Source organism: Salvelinus alpinus, chromosome 28 (genome assembly GCF_045679555.1).
Source record: "Salvelinus alpinus chromosome 28, SLU_Salpinus.1, whole genome shotgun sequence".
Taxonomy (NCBI): Eukaryota; Metazoa; Chordata; class Actinopteri; order Salmoniformes; family Salmonidae; genus Salvelinus; species Salvelinus alpinus.
The window spans coordinates 13,606,523-13,630,843 of record NC_092113.1 but is presented as its reverse complement, the minus strand read 5'-3'; the positions used below and the strand labels follow the sequence as shown (position 1 = coordinate 13,630,843).

At 41.6% G+C, this 24,321-nt stretch overlaps 1 protein-coding gene across 1 annotated transcript in view; it reads left to right on the top strand.

The window, feature by feature from the left end:
- Positions 1 to 20,337: 20,337 nt before the first annotated feature.
- Positions 20,338 to 24,321, top strand: part of LOC139557226 (forkhead box protein J3-like) — an 84,076-nt gene continuing 80,092 nt past the window's right edge. Inside the window, exon 1 of the mRNA XM_071371745.1 lies at positions 20,338 to 20,645. The gene's annotated coding sequence lies outside the window, so the exon portion shown is untranslated. The remainder of the gene's footprint in view (positions 20,646 to 24,321) is intronic.

The following is a 24,321-nucleotide window of genomic DNA, read 5'->3' as shown; positions in this document are numbered from 1 at the left end:
GTGAGGGTCACGGTGAGGTCAGCACTATCTGATGATAAATGAAAGGGTCCTCGGCGTGGACAATCACCTCCTGACCCACTCTACCTTTTCCAGGGCGAATGACCCACAGCTGCACCTGCCCGCCGCACAGGATGCATGTGGGTGACTAAGACATTTGACTAAGACGGTGGAGCTAGCTGACGCTTTATCGCTGGAGCTAACTGATGGTGCTTTTCAATCCTATATGCCCTCTTGTTTGTCTCTCTCTTTCTCTCTCTGTCTCTCTGTCTCTTTCCATCCTGGTCTCTTCTTCCCACTTGAATTATCCCTCTCTCTGTCTCATTTTTTTTTTTTACATTCCTACCATTTCTCCCTCTCCACTCTCTCCATGCCACATCTCCTCCCGTGCTCCCTCTCTCCCTCCATCCTTCTCTCCCAGGCAGGCGGCAGTAACCGCCCTCCAGCGTAATATCCTGCAGGTGCCCTCAGGTTCTAACCTGTCAATAACCCAGCATTTTAGTATTTTTGGCACAAATCCCATTCAAGTCATGGTACCGATATTAGCATTTTCTGGGCCATTTGTGACAAAACCATGGACCTCCCGTCCCTCAGCCAACCCGCAGCGCCGATTAAGGCCTGTTCTCAGTTTACTGCTGAGTTAGATACATGGTATGATGGTCAGGTCTTGTATTGAACCGTCATAGGAATTACGGAACTGGAAATGGAACTGCAGGAATAGAGGGAAATCTTTTGGTTGAAGTTTAAGTGAGAGCCAATTGGATCTGCAACCACTAAATGTTTATCTATATACATTTCAGTGAGATACACAATCTATGTTGTTTATTTGATTTGGGAGAAAAAATAAGAAGAATGACTGCCCCCTCTCATTGAAGCCACGGAGGTTCAAGGCCAACCACCAGGCATTGTTTGCAGAAAACAGGATCCCCATTATAATGAATGGAACAATGACAATCTTCATGGTCAGTCTTCATGTAAAAACAAGACAGACGAGGTACCAATAATAGCTTGTCATATACCACAATATAACCTTGAACAGATTATTTTAAAATCGCACACAGAAGAAGTTCAAAGGATAGTTGAGTTGCTAATGGCAGCCTGCTGTACCCCGGTCGGCCTTCAACTTGAGTTACTCAATGAGAGGGGGCAGCATTGAGATAGCCTGCAACGTCACTTCCTGGAGTAGCTCAAACTGTGCATGTTACAGTATGTCTCCATGACATGCCATCTTATCCAACTTTGTTTGGTTTCAATGCACTTTTGAGTCTTCACATAGGAATGAATGGTGTCAAGTGATCGCTGGCTTTGTCCAATCATATATACAGTAACTTATCCCAAAAAATAAGTCAGCTAACCCATTCATATCCATAACGGAAATGTATTATTTCCTTTAATACCTTTGTTCTCTGAGCGTACTGATGGACAATTCTGAAGACACTTCATTAAATTGGCCAAATCGCTTGTCTCCAGTTTTTATATATATATTGTACTACAGTGAGTTTTTTTTTACTACAGGATTTAAAAAAATTGTTATTGTGTTACAAAGTGGGATTAAAATGGACAACATTGTAGTGACTTCACAAAAGTGACCTAAATGACAGAGCGAAAAGAAGAACACAAATATTCCAAAACATGCATCTTGTATGCAGCAAGGCACCAACGTAATACTGCAAAAAAAACATGGCAAAGGAATACACTGGCCTAAATGCAAATCCATGTTTGGGACAAATCCAACATGACACGTCACTGAGTAACTGCCTCCTTATTGTCAAGCATGGTGGTGGATGCAGCATGGTATGAGTATGCTTGACCTCGGGAGTTTTTCAGGATAAAAAGAAACGGGTTAGGGCTAAGCACAGGCAAAATCTGCTTCAGTATACTTTACTCCAGACACTGAGAAAATAATTCACCTTGGCTACACAGACTACCTGAGTTGACTAAGGGGTCTGAATACTTTTGCAAGGCATTTAGTCTTTGGACACATTGAGTAATTGTTTAATACACATTTCAATGAATCAAGTCCCTCTCTCTCACACACATACCACAGACATACAAACACACAGGTGTGCTTTGATGTCTGTGGTATGTGTGTACACACGTGTGTTTGTGTGTGTTTGGGAGAGAGGGAGAGAAAGAGGGAGAATGCGATCACTTGACCTCATTCATTCCTATGTGAAGACTCAAAAGCGCATTGAAACCAAACGAAGTTGTGTAAGATGGCATGTCATGGAGACATCTGTAACATGCGCAGTTTGAGCTACTCCAGGAAGTGACCCTCGACAACCACTGTGATTATTATTATTTGACCCTGCTGGTCATCTATGAACATTTGAACATCTTGGCCATGTTCTGTTATAATCTCCACCCGGCACAGCCAGAAGAGGACTGGCCACCCCTCATAGCCTGGTTCCTCTCTAGGTTTCCTGCTAGGTTCTGGCCTTTCTAGGGAGTTTTTCCTAGCCACCATGCTTCTACACTTGCATTGCTTGCTGTTTGGGGTTTTAGGCTGGGTTTCTGTACAGCACTTTGTGACATCAGCTGATGCAAGAAGGGCTTTATAAATACATTTGATAGATTGATTGCTGTAGCAGGCCTCACTCGCCATTGACTTACACTGGATTTGCTTATGATATACTCTAGGAATGTGTGAGAGTGTTTGGATTTCTTTAGATATTATTTTTATTTACAGTACCAGTGAAAAGTTTGGACACACCTACTCATTCAAGGATTTTTCTTTATTTTTACTATTTTCTACATTGTAGAATAATAGGGAATACATCAAAACTATGAAATAACACATATGGAATCATGTAGTAATCATGTAGCTGGTTGAGAGAATTCCAAGAGTGTGCAAAGCTGTCATCAAGGCAAAGGGTGGCTACTTTGAAGAATCTAAAATCTAAAATATATTTTGATTTGTTTAACGATTATACTTTTCTTTCAAAGTAAATTTGTTTTTAACCCTTATCGTATATAGTATTTAGCGTTTATTAGGATCCCCAATTAGTTGCTGTCGAGGCAGTGGTTACTCTTCCTGGGGTCCAAACAGGAATCAAAACACAACAAATAAAATACATAAAATGCATAGTATACATAGCTCTACATTTACATCAAAATGTAGCCATTCAGCAGGTGCTCCCATCCCAGAGTGACCCACAGCTAATACATTAATCCCAAGATAGCCAGTTGAGACAACCCTATATCAAAGTTGTATCACAATTATACATATCACATCGCTACATAATACAATACATAACACAATGCAAAATACAATACAAACTACATAAAAATGTACTGTGTCTCTTCACAGTCCCCGTTGTGCAGTAAGGTGTTCTTTTATCTGTCTCTTGAATCTGGTGTTATTGCTAGATTTAGTTACCTGGGGTGGCAGAGAGTTCCATGTAGTCATGGCTCTATTTAATACTGTGTGTTTCACAGCCTCTGTTCTGGACCTGGGGACTATGAAGAGACCTCTGGTTGCATGTCTTGTGTTGTACCGATGAGTGTCCAAACTGTGTGCCAACTGATTGAACAGACAGTTCGGTACCTTCAACACATCAACACCTCGCACAAAGACCAATAGTGATGCAGTCAATCTCTCCTCAACTTTGAGCCAGGAGAGACTGACATGCATGTTACTTACATTCACCCTCTGTGTACATCTCCGTGAAATACGTGCTGCTCCGTTTTGGACCAACTGCAACTTACCTATGTCCTTCTTTGCTGCACATGACCACACAACCGGGCATTAGTCCATGTGTGACAAAACTAGGGCCTGTAGGACCTGTCTGGTCGACTGAGATGTCAAGAAAGCAGACCAACACCTTACCATGGACAGACCTCTTCCAATTTTAGAGACCATTGAGTGTATACAGTTTTGACCATGACAGCTTGCTATCTAGGGTTACACGCAGCAGTTTAGTCTCCTCAACTCCTCAGCTCAGTTGCCACATTATTCAATAATAGATCTAGATGAGGTTTAGGGTTGAGCGAGTGATTTGTCCCAAAAAACGCTACTTTTTATTTAGCACCAGCCTATTGCTAGTTACCTATTCTAAAACTGACTGTGTTAACGGTGTTAGTTAGTTATTTTACTGCCGTAGCCGACGTGTATACCGTTGTCGTCGGCGTACATAGACACACAGACTATATTCAAGGTCAGTGGAAGGTCATTAGTAAAAACAGTAAACAGTAACGGCTCAGAGCATCTACAGAGGGACTATCTGGACAATCCAAATAATGTGTGACCCAAACTGTACACACAGAGAACACACAAATGATGCATGGCACTAACAGTCTTGTGAGGGCCTCTCTCCAGTCTGGGATGAGGGTCCTCCCTAGGCCACACAGTACTGTAGGTGTGTGAGGAGTTCATGTCATCCTGATCCCAGCCGTAGCATGTGGCAGCATGAATACCATCCTCTCCTAACTGGGGGGCAGCGCGTATTTCTCCCGTGATCTCCTGTTACTGCGGTTAGCGGCACAGACGTCATGAAAATCGTCTACTCTCTACTGTCGGGTTGCCATTTTGTGAGCGGTGGGGCGGCTTGGCAGCGGCTTGATCTACAGTGCCTGCCTGCGTCATCCCACAGCAGCATTCAGAGTAGCACTACACCATGCCATCCCCTCCAGGTACAGGTATGATTTAAGCACCCGAGTACGCCCCCTCCCTCTCAATCACTATACACTCAGTGTAAAGAGTTTACTGTGAATTTGACAGTAGCTTATAGACAGCTCGGTGGCAAGTAAAATTCTATATTTCATATTACAGTACACCTACTGTAATATAAATACGGTATCAAAGCAAGTACAGTGTAATGACACACAGTAAAACTGACTGTATTATACTGTAAAAGAGTAAATGCTACCGTAATCGGAAACAAATGAATGAATGAAGGGGAGGGGTTTGTACTTCACAGTATTTTACTGTAATTACAAGAGATTGGTGCAAGCAGGTTGGCTGTTAGGTAAAGTGTTTACACATTACAGTATATTAATGAATATTTGGTGTTTTATATCACTTGCACTTCCAGAGGCCTTAATAAAGGCTTGCAAACAGGAAGCCACTGCAGAGCAAAACAGAGCAAAACAACACAGCAAAATGCTCAAGCGTTTAAGGTTTTAGACTTGCTGCCGCTCCAATCTGTCCCCTATATAAATTGACAGGGCACTATGACCATATAAGAGTTAAATTAGTACAGCATTCTCACTCACCGGTGCAACAAATACAGCCTCTTACAAAGCACGCCTCAAAATATGTTAATGAGCCAGAAACAATAATACCATTCACCCACTGTGGTCGAAGGTTTTTTTGGCGCTCCAAAGATACGATAAGGTACTGTATTCTGTGGGGTGGAATTACAGTACCATTCACAATACAGCAATTCTTACCCTACCCACAACATTTTCCCACAATGCACCATCGTTTACAGTATGCTGCAGTAAAACGTTTCAGAGTATTTTACTGTTGATAATTCCCCAAATTTCCGTATAATTGACAGTTTTCCATTACAGTGCTCTCACACTCTCTTAGTTTTTGCGATTCACTAGAGATCTGTATTGAGTGAACCTGCTTCTTGCTTTACTTGCCTGAAAATGAATTAGGGCAGTTGACGGCTGTAATTAGTGGTGTTTCCATGATTCTGTTTCAATTGCATTGTTATTTCATGTTTTATAAGCTGCTGTTCTCCTTATTTTTGCCACACTTACAGACTGGTCTGCCCAATATACTACAAATCTGTGCCACAATGTGTTCCCCAAACCTGCTCAGTGGGTCATCTCTCATTGTGTCATGGCCGCTTCTATGGAACAGATCATCCTGGAGAAGCATGGGGGAGGTTGTTGTTGGGTTGTCCCATTGAGGTGAGGTGCACTCGAGGGTCAGCAAAGAGGGGACCCTCTAACCGCGGCGAGGGTGCGATGGCTCTCCCGCTCAGCGTGGAATGGAATGGCACTCATGAATGATGCATGGGGGACATCTGCCACCACTGAATTATAGATCAGTGGAGCCCAAGCATATGGGAACAGACTAGCATGTGTTAATGGATGTGGCATGTGGCAGATATCATGTCAAACACATACAGTACATATCCATGGTGAATGGAAATAACCAAGACACCCCACATTGTAGTCTACTATAGTATTTACTGTCGTGCTTTTGCGGATTTTAGTATTTACTGTATTGTTTTTGCGGACTGTACTGTGCTGTATTATTCACTGTAGTGTTTTTGCAGACTCTAGTATACTGTAGTATTTAATGTAGTGTTTTTGCAGACTGTAACGGGTGTCGTCGGAAGGATGAGACCAAGGCGCAGCGTTCTTTGAGTTCCACATAATTTATTGACGAAGTGAAACTTTAGAAAAGAAAAAACAATAAAGAATACAACGACCAAACAGCTTCGTTGTGCAAACTACCTGCACACAAACAAAGAACAAGATCCCACACAGAAAGAGGGAAAAGGGCTGCCTAAGTATGATCCCCAATCAGAGACAACGATAGACAGCTGCCTCTGATTGGGAACCACACTCGGCCAGAAACAAAGAAATACAAAACCTAGAGATACAGAACATAGAATGCCCACCCAAATCACACCCTGACCAAACCCAAAATAGAGACATAAAAAGCTCTCTAAGGTCAGGGCGTGACACAGACATTACTGTAGTGTTTACTGCAGTGTTTTTGTTTTATAATCTTTGACATAGAAGTGTAGGATTTCTCTTTCAGGAAACACACTGGAGAAATACTAAAAGAGCAACCAGTAGGTAAGTAGGAAGGTAGGACTGGGGTCTGGATGGATACTTACATATGGTCTATACTTGTTATGTGGGTTTCTCTCTGATGCGTGGCAAAAATTGTGATATGGAGGAGGGGAATGGGCAGGGTATATGCAAATTAAATACTGTAATATTCACTATTGTTTAAAAGGTGTAGTGTTTTGGGGGACTGTAGTGCTTTTGTGGACATTACTGTAGTATTTACTACAGTGTTTTTTTTGGATTCTACAGTATACTACAACATAATATAGTAAGTAATACAAATAATCTCTGAATACTACAGTACAGTATGTAGTATAGTATTCTACTGTATACTGCAGTTTACTATAGAATTGTTTCATGTAGGAGTGAAGAAGATTCTACTGTACAATCCAGGTCCAATGGCAAGAGCAGTGGTGCAGTGGAGGGTAAACACACTTAATTAAACAAACATAAACAAAGTCATTGCCGTTTGCGTACCTTATTTACGGGAAAATGGGACCATTATTTTCTTCACAGTGAAAGGCGGTCAGTGTAAACCCACCTATATTTTTACCACTATGTCACTGGGCAGAAACCTTTACAAAATATTGGATGTGCCAATGTAAAATGTACAAGTGGTGATGATGCATTGTGTTTGGTTTGACATTTGCTCAAAAATCATTAACCCAATCTAAGGGATATGACTCAGTGAATAACAGGGATGGACTCAATTCCATTTCAAATTAGGAACTAAACAGAAATTACAATTACAAATTACAATTACAATTTTCTGTCAGGGAGAAGCGTTGAGGAAAATTGGAATTGGAATTTCAGTTTGGTTCCTACAATCGCCTGAAGTCCAATGGAATTGACCCCAACTTAAAAAAAACGACCTCCAATTTCCTCATGCTGGTAGTTTGTAAAGGTTAAAATGATGGAGCTAGTCTTCTAGGCATCCCTCTCGCTCCTTAACTCAGGCCTGCTTGAATAGTCTATACTCTCTGCTTACAAATCCGCCTGTCTTTTAAAGAGGGCAGATTTTCTTTAAACATTTCAACTCTAGATCTGACATGGTACAGGTGTCGTCTTTTCTTAAGCCCATAACCATGTGTGTGAGGTGTATACTTTTGTTTCAAAGTAGATTTATTTTAAACTACCAAGAAATACCTTGTCTGACCCTGATTTAGCCCACTGCAGTAAAAGGTTAATTAACCAGCACCTCGCTCCAAACCACCCACATCTCACTCAGGCGTCTTTTAGCTCAGCTCTCCCGGAGTAAAGGCGAGTGATCAGAAAAGGTCAAAGTTGACATCGGTGTAGTAGATGAACTGAAAGTTGCATCATACGGAACCCCCTCGCCCTCACACATATCTACACCACAGGTTTCAAAGGGAATCCTCTCGCCCACCACTGTTCCATGGCGACTCACTCTGTGTGCGCGCGCGCGTGCCTGCGTGCTTGCGAGTGCGCATGTGTGTGAAACTGTGCTGCCACTCACTCACCAACTATTTTGCCATTGATGCCTGCTGATACCTGACAGTGGAAACAGGCGTAGGCTGTAGGCTGTAGGGCGTAGGTGGGAGATTGGTGGTAGGAAACACCAAGAATTCCTCTGAAGTTCAGAGCACGCGGAACAGAATGGAATCAGCCCTGTCGCTTCTCACAACCACATCTCTGTCATGTGTATGTCCTTCTATGTATGTACTTAGTAAAACATTTTATAAAACTAAATACTGATAAACTTGTCTTTCTTGCACTCACACTTGTCTTTTCTTAAAGGGAGAATGTACTCAAACAATTGTTTTGTATTTTTTTCATTAGTCCACTGTTAATACAGCCCCAAAATGTTTTCCATGTCAGCAGTCAAGTTTTTTTTACAATATATTTGGCATTTTAGTAACCTAGTAGACACTCTCATCCAGTCAGTGCATTCAACTAAAACAACCACATATCACAGTCACTGCAATAACAGGTCAAATTCACCCAAAAATGATTGTGCTTTTTTTTTCATGTCAGCAGTCAAGTTTTCAATATATTGGACTTTCAAGATGCAGTATCACTGGCCAAATCATCATGATGATACAAAACGCATCACATGATGCAAAAAAGGTGTTCAGAGTCAGAGACGGCCCAATAGTTTTGTACACACCTACAGCGGGCTAATTATCTGGCTAATAGAATCAGCGAGCATGGGGTCAGCATTGGGTCAGCTGAAGGCGAGTGTGAGCACGCTGACTGCTGCAGATGAAAAAGACGGAGGGGAGAGAGGGAAGGAGGGAGTGGGCGGTGCCCTGCCCTGGCGATTGCCAAATGGCGGGGCTGGGGGGTGTGGGGTAGGCCAGAGCATTTATACATTAGCAGGCCCCGGCACACTAATTGCTTCTCACTTAGACAAATCTCCCGCAAATCTCCCGCAAATCACAGCTGCAACAGCAGCGCTGCTGGGCCCCCCCGGGACTGGAGACGGCAGGCGGGCAGAGGAGGAGAAGAGGAGGGAGGAGTGTAGGAGGAGGAGGGGATGGGGGGTGGTTGCTGAGTGGAGCGTGTGCACCAGAGGCGCCTCAGAGCAGGAGGAGAGGAGGAGGGAGGAGTGGAGGGAGGAGGATGGTTGCTCCCCTGAGAGAGTGGAGAGAGAAAAAAAGCTCCAACACTTCAAGAGCACCCCTCTCTCTCTTCTTCTCTCTCGCTTCTTCTCTCGCTCTCCGCTCATGAACAGTCCAGGCTGCACGCGCCCCACCCCCCTCAACCCCTAACCTCCCCTATCCTCAGAACCCCCACCACTTCTCCATTCCCCAACCACCCCTTCTGCAAGCTTTCAGATCTCTGCCCTACCCCCATGCTTAGCCATCCTCTCTCTCTCTCTCTCTCCATCACTCCTCTGAAAAGAGCGGAGAGTGGAGGAAAGACGAAACTCTACAAAGAGGGAGAGAAAAAAAAAATCAATAACACAGATGGATAGCCGGATAACAGGGTCCGGCATGCTCCGGCAGTGAGGCAATCCAGAGGGTGCCCACACAACTTCCACACAGGCGGAGAGATGAGGAGACGAGAGGAAAACAACGTGCTGTGAAGAAGGTGGTGGTGATCTGCTGAGGCCTATATAACACACACACACACAAACGAACACACACACACACACACACACACATGCACACAGAAGCAAACACACACAGTCAGACACACACACAAGCACATAGACACACACGCGTGCTAACACACACACACACAGCTTTAATAGCCATTCAACCTAATCAGTGAAAATGATGTACAGTACATTAGAGTTAACTGGTCAAATGAATGGTTACCTTATAAAATGCCAGTGAAAGAAAGAAACCAACCGGCCTGCCAACTGACTCTGGAGGGTAATCTGAAATACTGAACGGCTGGTGGCAATAGCTTTCTGATCATCTGTAGTATACTGTACATTGTACACGTACAGTGTACTCGCTGAGCAGTACCTATTATGACAGCGCCCACACTCATCAAACTCATTTCTGCTTTTCTGATATCATTTATATTTGTCACATTTGAAACATGCATGGCAAGCTAACTAGTCTAAAGCAGAGTTTCCCAAGCTCGGTCCATAACTTTGAGGATGCTGCCCTCTTGTGGAAATACAAGATACCCAAAGAAAGCGGAATGTATTGATCATGTCAGGAAGGAAAGTGCAGTCATCACCTTAAAAAAGAAGATAAAGAATGAATTTCATATCTACGACTTTCTTTAGCCTCTTTCACAAAAACACTGCTGGGGCCTAAGAATATCTTAGCTTATGAGGCTGTATGGACATGTACATTTGCCTACATGTACACACTAAGAAAAGAGGGTTCCTCAAGGATTATTTAGGAAGGGTGATGGTAGAATAGTAGAATATACAAAGTGCAATTTCGAAATTTGGTTGAGCATCACCAATATTTCTCTTGTTATGTCAGCAAAGCCTGGCCTCATAGACTAGACGTAACTTGGTAAATGTAAATCCACAACACTCAAATTAGTATGATATGTTATGTTTGGTGTGGTTAGTTGGGGTGGGGGGTGCATAACGTGAACGTCTAGGAACTGAAAGGTTGCAAGTTCAAATCTCATGAAGGACAACTTTAGCATTTTAGCTAATTAGCAAGTTTTCAACTATTTACAACTATTTAGCTACTTTGCAACTACTTAGCATGTTAGCTAACCCTTCCCCTTCCCCTAACCCAAACCTTAACCCTTTAAGCTAACCCTTCCCCTAACCCTAACCTTAACCCTTTAACCTAACTTCTAAACTTAACCCTAACACTAACCCCTAGCCTAGCTAACGTTAGCCTGCTAGCTAACGTTAGACACCGAGCCACCTAGCTAGATTTCATAACATACCATATGTTGTGCAAATTGATAACATATGTAACATATTGTACTTTTTGCAAATTCATAACATAAAATACAAAATGTACAAAAATGTACAAAATTAATTCATGCCATTCGAAAAGTAACATATCACACTAAATGGAGTGTCACGGATTCACGTACAGAATAACACAAAATGCTCTGAGACCAGGTTGTTCAACAGGACAGTTGCTTACCAAGTAGACATTGAATGTTCCTGAGTTGCCTAGTTACAGTTTTGACTAAGTCATGATGTTTTTATTATACTAATCAAGAATCAATGGGTATATGTCATTCATTTTAAAGGATGTATCAGATGTATAGATTTTATTGCCGACGGCTATTCTTCCTGGGGTCCGACACGTAATGAAAAAAACATTACAGACAAAAAGACTACAATATACATACATTTTAAAACATGAACATAGACATTACAGATTTACACACATATATACATTACTACATATACATATGCCTTAACTAGGTTAACTGTGTTAGATAGGAGAGAGGTGTGTTGTGAGGTGTTGTTTTATTTGTTTTTTAAAAGTTACAGTGAGCACAAAGTATTGGGACTGAGACAAACATTTTGTTGTTTTGGCTCAGTACTCCAGCACTTTGGATTTTGAAATGATACAATGACTATGTATTTAAAGTGCAGACTGTTAGCTTTAATTTGAGGGTAGAGGGACGGGGGACGGGGGGGACGGGGGGACAGGGGAAAGGGTATGATTTTTATGCCTCTGTAACGTTTTTAACCCTTATCGTAGATGTATATAATATGGAGAGAAAACTACTAAGCAGGAAAATAACATTGTTCGGCGAAGGCTTTCAGTGTCATTGCACAACAAGCCTCCGTACATTTATAACAGGTAATACTCCTCCCATTGCAACCATATATGTTTAAAATTGTTATTATAACAATAACATATATGATTGTGTTTTTCATTATTGAATGAGGGGCCCAGAGGCTTGGCAGCTTAATATTTCCCCCTAACAATGAGTGAATTATCAACCAGTAAAACTCCTACACTGCATAATGAAAGTCATCACATCCTGTGCACAGTTGTCACATATTGCTGCCTTATATTTCATTCTAAAAAGGGATTAAATGGGATTTATTTTCTATTTATCTACACAACCTACTGCATATTTACAAACTAAAAGAACAATTATTCGGGAACAGATCTGTTATTTTCAACTCTTGAGAACCGTTTAGTAATGTTACTTTTTGCTAAATAATTCGGTGAAGTTGTAATGCTACACTGAACAAAAATAGAAATGCAACATGTGAAGTCTTGGTCCCATGTTTCATGATCTGAAATAAAAGATCTCAGAAATTTCCTACATAATTTCTCTTAAATTTTGAGTCAAATTTGTTTACATTCCTGTTAGTGAGCATTTCTCCTTTGCAAAGATAATCCATCCACTTGACAGGTGTGGCATATCAAGAAGCTGATTAAACAGCATGATCAATACACAGGTGCACCTTGTGCTGGGGACAATAAAAGGCCACTCTAAAATGTGCAGTTTTGTCCCACAACACAATTCCACAGATGTCTCAAGTTTGCCAGAGAATGTAATGTTAATTTCTCTACCATAAGCCTCCTCCAATATTGTTTTAGAACATTTGGCAGAACGCCCAACCGGCCTCACAACTGCAGACCACATGTATGGCGTCATGTGGGCGAGCAGTTTGCTGATGTCAATGTTGTGAACAGAGTGCCCCATGGTGGCGGTGGGGTTATGATATGGGCAAGCATAAGCTACGGACAACGAACACAATTGCATTTTATCGATGTCAATTTGAATGCACAGAGATACTAAGTCCTAAGGCCCATTGTCGTATGATAATGCACGGCCCCATGTCGCAAGGACCTTCGCACAATTCCTGGAAGCTGAAAATGCAAACTCACCAGACGTCACCCATTGAGTACGTTTGGGATGCTCTGGATCGACGTGTAAGACAGCGTCTTCCAGTTCCTGACAATATCCAGTAACTTCGCACAGCCATTGAAGTGGAACAGGACAACATTCCACAGGCCACAATAGACAGCCTGATCAACTCTATGCAAAGGAAATGTGTCTCGCTGCATGAGGCAAATGGTGGTCACACCAGATACTGACTGGTTTTCTGATCCAAGCCCCTACCTTGTTTTTAACAGATGCATATCTGTGTTCCCAGTTATCTGTGTTCCCAGTCATTTATGGCTCCCGAGTGGCGCAGCGGTCTAAGGCACTGCATCTCAGTGCTGGTGGCGTCACTACAGACCCTGGTTGTATCACAACCGGCCGTGATCGGAAGTCCCATAGGGCCGCGCACAATTGGCCAAGCGTCGTCCGGGTTAGGGGAGGGTTTGGCCGGAATAGGCCATCATTGTAAAATAAGAATTTGTTCTTAACTGACTTGCCTAGTTACATAAAGGTTAAATTAAAAAAATAAAAATCCAGAGATAATTTTGATTCCAACCACAGGTGCCAACCATGGCTCAGCCTCCACTTTGAAATTCTGGGGAAAAATTGAAGTTTCTCTCTCCTCCAGAGGAGGCAATATTGTGAGGAAATTGTTACAGAGAGAGGCATTTTGGATCTAAACTGTTATTGGCTGCAAATAGTTACATTTTTTTCATTTCCAAGCCCCTCAGTTGAGCACCTGACAAGCTTTCTTTTCAACTTACCGCATTTGTCATGGTTGTACACGGTATAAGAGGCAAATGTATCTACCTAAAGTATCTTAATATCAGCAGATAGTATGTAGGCTACAGTAAATGTATTAAACATTGCATCTTCCTTTGTCATTAGAGGGATCGGTGGAGAGTATGGACAGTCTCATGATTGTGCTGCTGGGGAAGTTGGGAAGAGTGCCACAGGAAACACCATCCTGGGAAGAGAGGTGTTTACGGTGGATGTCGGTGATGGATGAGTCACCAGTGTGTGTCATAAGGGGATGTCTTAAGTCAATGGGAGACACATTACTGTGATTAACATTCACGGGCTGTTTGACACAGACATTGACAATGTGGAGATCAGGAAAGAGATCTCTATGCCTGCCACAGGCCCCACATCTTCCTCCTGGTCCTAACTGTGGGAGCATGCTTCACTCAAGAGGAGAGAACAGCTGTTAAGATAATCAAGAACATGTTGTAATACCGTTGTACTATTCACTAGAGGAGATGACCTGGAAGGAAAGAGCAACAGCATACAAACATTTGTTGAAAAAGCAGGATGCCACATAAGGTAAATAACTCAGAAATGTGGGAACAGATACCATTAATTTAACAACAATTACAAAATAAATCACTCTCAGATCTCGAAAGGGAGGAAGAGAGAATACTGAAGGAAATGGAGAAAGAGAGAACAAGAGAAGGAAGAGTTGAAGGTCAAACAAGAGGAAGAAAATGCAAAAATGAAGAGAATCAAAAAAATATCAGATTTCAGGTATGACCCAGATGCAGACAGTGTCGAAGAAACAAAAGTTTACATCTAGTACAGGGGCAGGCAAACGACAGGTCAAGGCAGGGTGCAAAAGGTCCAAAACGGCAGGCAGTCTCAGGGGCAGGGCAGGCAGGGGGTCAATAATCCAGTGAGGTGGTGCAAGGTATTGAACAGCAGGCAGGCTCAGGGTCAGGCAGAACGGTCAAAATCGGGAAGGACTAGAAAACAGGTGCAAGAACAGACAGGAGCAGGGAAACAAACGCTGGTAGGTTTCAGGAAACAAAAGGAACTGGCAACAGACAAACAGAGAACACAGGTATAAATACACAGGGGATAATGAGAAAGATGGGCGACACCTGGGGGGGGGGGGGGGGGGGGGGTGACACGCACACAGACAGGTGAAACAGATCAGGGTGTGACAAAAAAGCAATACGTGAAAAAGAGAAAGCTTCTCTTAAGAGGAAGACTAAGACAGAAGCAAGAAACCAAGCTGTAAATTAATTTAGTGCAAAATTAGAGTAAGAATTTGCAAAAGCTGGAGCGCAGGGGTATAAGGATGCACAATCTAAACTATTATTAGTTGGACAAATTGTGGGATTCACTTATGGTGCTCCGGTAGCAGCTGTTGAGGAGCTGAGCAAGCAGATTTTAGAAAAAGAACAACAACAAAATCTGACTTGCATGCATAAGATACTAAACAAATTATGCATAGGATATGCGATATTTGAGTCTCTCTCTCTCACTAATTGGTTGTACAATTGACACAGATATTATTTCAGTTTGTGTGATATGGGGGTTGGAGACAGAGAGAAAGAAAAACTTTTATTAACAATGGCAACACTGCCATGTTGATCTGTGCCTTGATGTTAGAAAACCAAATTAGTGTCTGACTTTCTTCTGTCGCAGTTGCACCTCCCCCAACATCACTCCTCGACTTTCGTCTACAGTCGGTTGCTTGAGCCTTACCACTTGAGCGCCCAATGCCTCTGAGGGTAAACATTATTTCTACTCAGAGACAATCAAATGCAAGCACTGAATGCCACCGTTCCCATTCAAACTCGAAATCCAAATCGGAAGTTCGCCAGACTTCCAATAGTCGAGTGTACGAGACGAGAATTGGGGAGGCTGGCTACGCAAGACAGACGAATCAGTTTGCATCCACGTTTTAGAAATGTCGACTCAAAAAAGGGAAATAGGAAATGCAAATATCAAGAGTCAAGCTGATAGGAGCCAATAAGATTCCTCTGAGGAAGAACTTTAGACCAGTTGAGTAAAATGAAAGAAATCTGTACAAGAGAAACAGCATACTGTGAAAAGCAACACAATCTCTAAATAAGACGTTGCAATTTGTCACATGTGCTGACATGTAATCAGTGGTGGAAAAAGTACTCAATTGTCAAACTTTAGTAAAAATAAAGATACTTTGGGATTTTGGCAGAGGCCCTTTATCTAAATCGTATCCACGAGTTTGTCTGAGGAAGTAGATTAAGGGCCTCATTGCCAAAATCCTGAAGTATCCCTTTAATACAAAATGACTCAAGTAAAAGTGAGAGCCGCCCAGTAAAATACTACTTGAGTAAAAGTCTAAAAATATCTGGTTTTAAATGTACTTAAGCACAGTGGTGGAAAAAGTACTCAATTGTCATACTTGAGTAAAAGTAAAATGTAAATGCTAGTCTTACTTCAAACAAACCTGACAGCGTGATTCTCTTGTTTTCTTTTTTAACGGACAGCCAGGTGCACAGTCCAACACTCAGACATAATTTACAAACACAGTATTTGTGTTTAGTGAGTCCGCCAAACCTGCCGAAAATCTGGTGTTTCTATGTCAAACAGTTTTGTTATATTTCAGTCTATAAAGTGTAATATTGGGATGCACACTCAAACTTGAATTTATCTGGCATGGTACAGGTGTCTTCTTTACTTTCAGCCCATAACCATGTGTGTGAGGTGTATACTGTACTTTTGTTTCAAAGTAGATTTGTTGAAGACTACCAAGATGCACTCTGTGTGACCCTGATTTACCCCACTGCACTAAAAGGTTAATAATGTTGTTGGCAACAATATTAATCATTCAATATGATATCAATATGAGCCAGGCATATCGTGATATCGCTTTATCCTTCCTGTTAACCCACACTATTATGTCAACAACAAAAAAAACACCTGGCTGTTCCCGCATGCACAAAACCCTCTCAAGGGGCTCTCAGTTTAGAGAGCAGAGCAGGGAGAGACCGAAAAGAGAGGTGCTGCACTGCAACCACGCACACCACCAAGACACCCTCTCTTTCATCCCTCTTTGATCCCTCTTTGATCCCCCTCAGTAACGTATTGAACGAAGCTGTGTTAAAAGTCTATAGAAAAGATTTCCATTTTTATACACTCAGGCAGAGAGGACCTGACCTCTAAAAAATAAGGTGGTTAAAGATCCATGTTTTATACAATCATAATGCAGTTTGTATGTGGGGTGTTAAAACAAAGAGAATTAAAAGACAACAGATACTATTCATTTTCTATGGTTGTGTTTACCTAATGTTATTCCAATATGGTTTCGCTAAGAATGTTCATGAATCAAGAAAATCTAAACTAACAAGTCAATTATTGAGCAATTTACTCTTTTAGAAAAAAAGTTTGGGGTTGCCAACATACATCTCTCTCCCAGTAATACTGAGAACTTTGACTCACAGTTGAAACGTTGATGTGCAGTAACAATTAACTATGTTTATAATCAGCCATGGGTAAGTCAGAGGTCAAGATTACCCAGTCCTGAATGAGTAGGATTGCTTGGCTGTCTCCTTGACTGAATATCCCTGTTTCCCTGATACTAACTGTTACCTGGTCTGGGTACTAGTTTATTTCACAACTACATGGAGTGGCATGTTAGCTAAACAGAACGTTTCACAGGCTAGCTTTAAGCCTGTAGTCATAGCCCCAGGAATTAACCTCATTACTGTATACAGACATGTAAGCAGAAAGGCATATGGGCTATACTCTTTGCAAATTATGTTATTATTAGGGCACAAGGCGAGACCCAAATGCAGACACAGGAGGCCGATGGTAGAACTCCAATATTTATTATAACAAAGGGAGTAGGCAAAGGCAGGTCGGGGACAGGCGAGAGTTCACAAACCAGGTCAGAGTCCAAACAGTACCAGACGATAGGCAGTCTCAAGGTCAGGCCAGGCAGGGGTCAGAAACCAGATCCGAGTCCAAAAACAGTACAAGGGGATAGGCAGGCTGGTAGTCAGAACAGGCAGAGTGGTCAGGCAGGTGGGTTCGGAGTCAGGACAGACAAGGGTCGAAACCAGGAGCACTAGAAACAAACAGAGACTGGGAAAAATAGGAGCAAGGAAAAACGCTGGTTGACTTGGTAAACAAGACGAACTGGCACAGAGATACAGGAAACACAGGGATATATACACCGGGGATAATAAGCGACACCTGGAGAGGGTGGAAACAATCACAAGGACAGGTGAACCAGATCATGGTGTGACAGTTGCCCCTAAAACTCAACTCTTGACCTCAAAGCCAGTTCCACTGCGTTTTTGTATTGTTCCCCCCTTTAATCAGCTATGGATTTAGACCTGGGACACCAGGTGGGTGCAATTAGTTATCAGGTAGAACAGAAAACCAGCAGACTCCGGACCTCATACGATAAGAGTTGAATACCCCTGTTATAATGGATGGCATGAAAATTATTTGTGAAATATTTGCATTGACCCCCCCCCCCCTTTTTATCCCATGCTGCTGCTACTCGCTGTTTATTATCTATTATCTATACATAGTCCCTTCACCCTTAACTACATGTACATATTACCTCAATTACCTCGACTAACCTGTACCCCTGCACATTGACTCGGTACCGGTACCGCCTGTATAAAGCTTCATTATCGTTATTTTATTGTTGCTCTTTTATTTTTTACTTTAGTTTATTTAGTAAATATTTGTATTTATTTTTCTTAAAACTGCATTGTTGGTTAAGGGCTTGTAAGTAAACATTTCACGGTAAGGTCTACTACACCTGTTGTGTTAGGCGCATGTAACAGATACAATTTGATTTGATTTTAAATGATATTATGCTGTAATTACATAGGTCTGTTACTGACATCTACAGGCCCAAGGTGGTAAGGCAGGACAAACAAGTATCTCTATGGCAGTTATTTCAGTTATTACACACACACACGCGCGCGCACACACACACACGCGCACACACACACACACACACGCACACACACACACACACACACACACACACACACACACACACACACACACACACACACACACACACACACACACACACACACACACACACACACACACACACACACACACACACACACACACACACACACACTTGTATAACTAACCTTGTGGGCACACACAATTCAGTCCCATTCAAAATCCTAGTTTCCCTAACCGCTAAACCTAACCTTAACCCTAACCCTAGCTCCTAACCCTAAAACTAACCCTAGCTCCTAACCCTAACCCTAAACCACCTAGAAATAGCATTTGACCTTGTGAGGATGAACAAAATGTGTTTGTTTACTATTCTTGTAGGGAAAGAGGTAGGCCCATTGTGGTTTACGGAACTTGAGGTTTGGTCTCTAAGGGCCACAGAGAATGACATAGGGACAGAGGAGGCATCAGAGCCAGGAGGATGGAGGAGGAGTGAAGCTGCACAGAGGACTGAACCTTCTCTCTGTAACCGAAGGTGGGAGTGAGAAGGCGAAGGCAGGTGGTGAAATGGTGGAACCACAATGTCCCTCACATAGGGAAACCCCTGAACCCACTATGCCACGTTTTGACCTGAAGGTCTTCATCAGGCTGAAGCCAAGTTCATACCTGCTCTCAGTCCTGCCACAGGGGGTGCCCAGGCCGGGATTGGAGTCCCCCCCCCCCCATCATCCTGAACATACACAGGGTAGGATTCTGTTATGATTGCCAGTATAGCCATATATAAACTCAATGTATGGCAATGTATTAAAACGGTATTAAAATGCTACACAGATTTATAAACTATCTATAAATATGACTTAACATGACCTTGCCCAAAGAAATACATATAGAATCATAAATCATAGAATCTCTATCGCCACCACTGAGCCAGCTCCTTTACCAAAGGGAGAGGGATAGCAGGATAACAAGAGCAGCCACCAGAGGGGACTCTTGTTGGATAAATCTGACACACAAGTCATTCTCACCAACCAGCATCAGTTTCCTAATCACTGAAGGACTATAAACCATAACTCACCATCTACAGTATATATATATGTCTCCCTGTCTGATCATATGTTGTGATATACTGTATGTCCTGTGATGTATGCTATCGGAAGTGATGTGTATGCAAATTTCCCTATGGGACAAACATTTCTTATTTCCTTCCTTTTTTCCTTCCTTTTTCCCCTTCCTTCCTTCCTTTCTCCCTTCCCTACTTGCTTCATTTCTTGCTTCCTTCCTTCCTTCATGCATTGTACCACTAACTACTGAAACACTCTGCCTACATAAATAATAGGCTGTTCTAACTATGACAATTTTAAACACAAACTGAAGACCTGCCTGAAAGCAAATCAACATTATAATGATGACTAGTTTGATCCATGCATCATTTTTATAATCTGTCTGATTTAACCTGTCCAGTGGCTATATATGTAAATTAGATTACTAGAAGAAGAAAAAATAACAGTTTATTATTATTATTAGCAAGTCGTTGTTGGCGATAACTAATTACCCACGAAAAGTTAATTAAATATGTAACACGGGAACTAGTTATGTAGATGTTAAATATGTTGTCAGACTGTGGTGCATGGATTTGTCTTCAACGTGCTCCGGCTGGCATTGGAAGTAGTTCCGGTGGTTTAGCAAGAGAACGGAGTCAGGAGACGCGGCGGGATCCTGTTGTTGGAGAAGCAAACGCGAATAGCGGGATGAGGAAGTCTCCAATTCATGGCACACAATTGACCACAGCACCGGTCAATGTGACACGAGTATTGCATGGAGCATGCAACTTCAGTGACAGCCCTAGAAGGTGAAGAAGCTCAGTCCTCGGAGGAAATGTTCAAGTGCAGCGCTGGAACCTCTGTAAAATTTTAACCGGTTCATAACCATCCACCCGGGTAAGTAAGCTGAAGAATTGGGCAATGTCTGTAAGCAAGGCCGGGAGAAAATATCTCACATAGACAAATACATTTAATTGAGCTTTGGGGTTGCGTTGCGTACAGGCCTTGACAGGTTTTCTCTCCCTGTCATGCATATAGACAGCCCATGTTATTTGAGGATAGCTTTGAATTAAACTTCCACAAGTTTTTTTCAGGGTGATCCTGGGTCGTGCTTATCTGATTGATTGTGTTGTTTAATTGCCTTGTAAGGAGCAGAATGACTTTGACATTGAATTTAGAAATTGATCGAAACGGTTGCGCAAACATTCTGACATGTATGCATCAATGCATGCACTATAGGCTACTTTTTAGACATGCGTGAACTTCTGAAGTGGTGACATATGGTAGGGTCCAAAATTATTTACACCCTTGATAAAAAAAGAAGATCAGAATTGATTGCATAAAATAAATAATTCAAATACTGAGCTATTTTGTATGCAAAAAAATGGGAAATTATATTATCTTATACTTTTTTTTTCTCTCAAAAAGGTAGGGGTAAAAATGATTGACATCCCTGTTTTCAATACATTTCAATACCTCATCTTGTTTTCAATACCTTTCAATACCTCACCATGTTTTATGAGCTGGAAAACACATGGGGAGGGATTTTAGACAATTCCTAGATACAGAATATTTCCAGATCCTTGACATCCTTCATCTGCGCTTATGGACTGCCCTCTTTGATATAAACCACAGTATTTCAATGGGTTTCAAGTCCGTAGATTGTCTGATTAATCTGGCTGTAATTAATTGGTATATACAGGCAGACACATTGGGGTGTAAATGTTCCTTACAAGCCAGAATATTTAATGAAAATACATTTAAACTTACTCCAAAAAAAAGTTCTGTGCGGTTCGTCCTTCAGACGCTCAAAATTGAAGACAAAATATCCACAGGAAAGTATTGTTTACCCAACTTGTTAGAGAGCCGGTAGGTATATGGTTTTGTCGGCTTGTATTTCCGGTTTATCTTTTCAATCTACTGACGCATGCTTTGTGGTGTAAACACTTGCACAATATGTAAATCATAAACAATAACTGAGCATAACCAAACCATAGACCATAGACCAAACCATAAACCGTTGCTCGCATTCAGCTGGCAGTGGCAAACCTACCGGCACTCTAAAAAGTCTGGTAAACAGTACTTTACTGTGGATATTTTCTCTCAAATTTTGAACGGCTGAAAGAAAAACTGCACAGACAATAGAGTAAATTTCAATGTAATTGTATTAAACATTCTTGCTTGTAAGGAAAATGTACAAAATGTTGCACTCCAATGTGTCAGGCTGTATATACCAATTAGTTGTGTATGACAGCGTGATTAATCAGTCCGGAGACTGAGATGGCCATGGCAAAATTTGATTTTGTGGGGAATGAAACCATTTTCTATGTGGATTTTGATGTGTTATTGGGGTTATTGTCTTGCTGTTTCAGCCTTTTGGCAGATGCAACCATGTTTTTGGCTAAAATATCCTGGTCACTGGCCTACACACAATATCCTATACTGTCAAAGTTGAATTGTGTTTTCAGAATGTTTTGAAACATTTATAAAAAAGGAAAAGCTGAAATGTCTTGAGTCTATAAGTATTAAACCCCTTTGTTATGGCAAGTGTAAATAAGTTCAGGAGTAAAAATTCAACCACAAAGACCAGGGAGGTTTCCCGATGCCTCGCAAAGAAGGGCACCTATAGGTAGATGGGTAAAAAAAAAGCAGATATTGAATATCCCTTTGAACATGGTGAAGTTATTAATTACACTTTGGATGGTATGTCAGTAAACCCAGTCACTACAATGATACAGGCGTCCTTCCTAACTGAGTTGCCGGAGATGAAGGTAACCGCTGAGGGATTTCACCATGAGGCCAGTGGTGACTTTAAACAGTTAGAGTTTAATGGCTGTGATATAAGAAAACTGAGGATTGATCAACAACATTGTAGTTACTACACAATACTAACATAAATGACAGAGTGAAAAGAAGGAAGCCTGTACAGAATAAAACATATTCCAAAACATACATCCAGTTTGCAATAAGGCACTAAAGTAAAATTGCAAAGAATGTAGTAAACAAATTAACTTTTTGTCCTGAATACAAAGCGTTATGTTTAGGGCAAATCCAACACAACACATCACTCTTCATATTTTCAAGCATGGTGGTGGCTGCATCATGTTATGTTAGTTTTTTATTTGGATAAAAATAAATGGAATAGAGCTAAACACAGGAAAACTCCAAGAGGAAAACCTGGTTCAGTCTGCTTTCCAACAGACACTGGTAAACAAATTCATCTTTCAGCAGGACAATAACCTAAAACACAAGGCCAAATGAACACTGGAGTTGCTTACCAAGATGACATTGAATATACCTGAGTTTGACTTAAATTGGCTTGAAAATCTATGGCTGTCTATCAATGATCAACAACCGACTTGACAGAGCTTGAAGAATTTAAAAATAATAATGTGCAAATATTGTGCAATCCAGGTGTGGAAAGCTCTTAGACTCACCAAGAAATAATCACAGCTGTATTCGCTGCCAAAAGGTGATTATAGCATGTATTGAATACTTATGTATATGAGATATTTCTGTATTTCATTTTCAATAAATTTGAAAAACATTTCTAAAAACATGTTTTCACTTTGTCATTATGGGACATTGTGTGTAGATGGGTGAAAAAAAATTGACACAATTTTGAATTCAGACTGTAACACAAAAGGTTGTATGAATACTTTCTGAAAGCACTATATCGATTTTGTGCATAGAGCACACTTCTGACAAAACAGAATTTTCTGCCATGTTGAAACTAGCATACGGAACAACTCTCTGCAAAATGTGTCCTTTTCAGTCTGAAAACATTGCCGAATATAACATGTAGCACCAAAGGACATGTGGGGGGAGGGTTCTTGAATTATTATTTTTTGCAATATCAAATTCTCCAGACCTCCAAGGGAGGCGTGACAGCGATGTGATTTTGGAGGTATGGCAACGCGAGACTACTACCAAGAATAATTTATCTACACTATATATACAAAAGTATGTGGACACCCCTTCAAATTAGTGGATTCGGCTATTTCAGCCACACCCATTGCTGACGGGTGTATAAAATCCAGCACACAGCCATGTAATATCCATAGACAAATATTGGCAATATAATGACCTTACTGAAGAGCTCAGTGACTTTCAACGTGGCATCGTCATAGGATGCCACCTTTCCAACAAGTCAGTTTGTCAAATTTCTGCACTGCTAGAGCTGCCCCGGCCAACTGTAAGTGCTGTTATTGTCAAGTGGAAACGTCTAGGATCAACAACGGCTCAGCAGCGAAGTGGTAGGCCACACAAGCTCACAGAGCTGGACCGCCGAGTGCTGAAGTGTGTAGCGCGTAAAAATCGTCTGTCCTCGGTTGCAACACTCAGTACCGAGTTCCAAACTGCCTCTAGAAGTAACGTCAGCACAAGAACTGTTCGTTGGGAGCTTCATGAAATGTGTTTCCATGGTCGAGCAGCCGCACACAAGCCTAAGATCATCATGCACAATGCCAAGAGTTGGCTGGACTGGTGTAAAGCCTGCCGCCAATGGACTCTGCAGCAGTGGACCATAGAATTTCATTGTTTGATTCGTCCATAGGACTGCTAGATGGTGAAG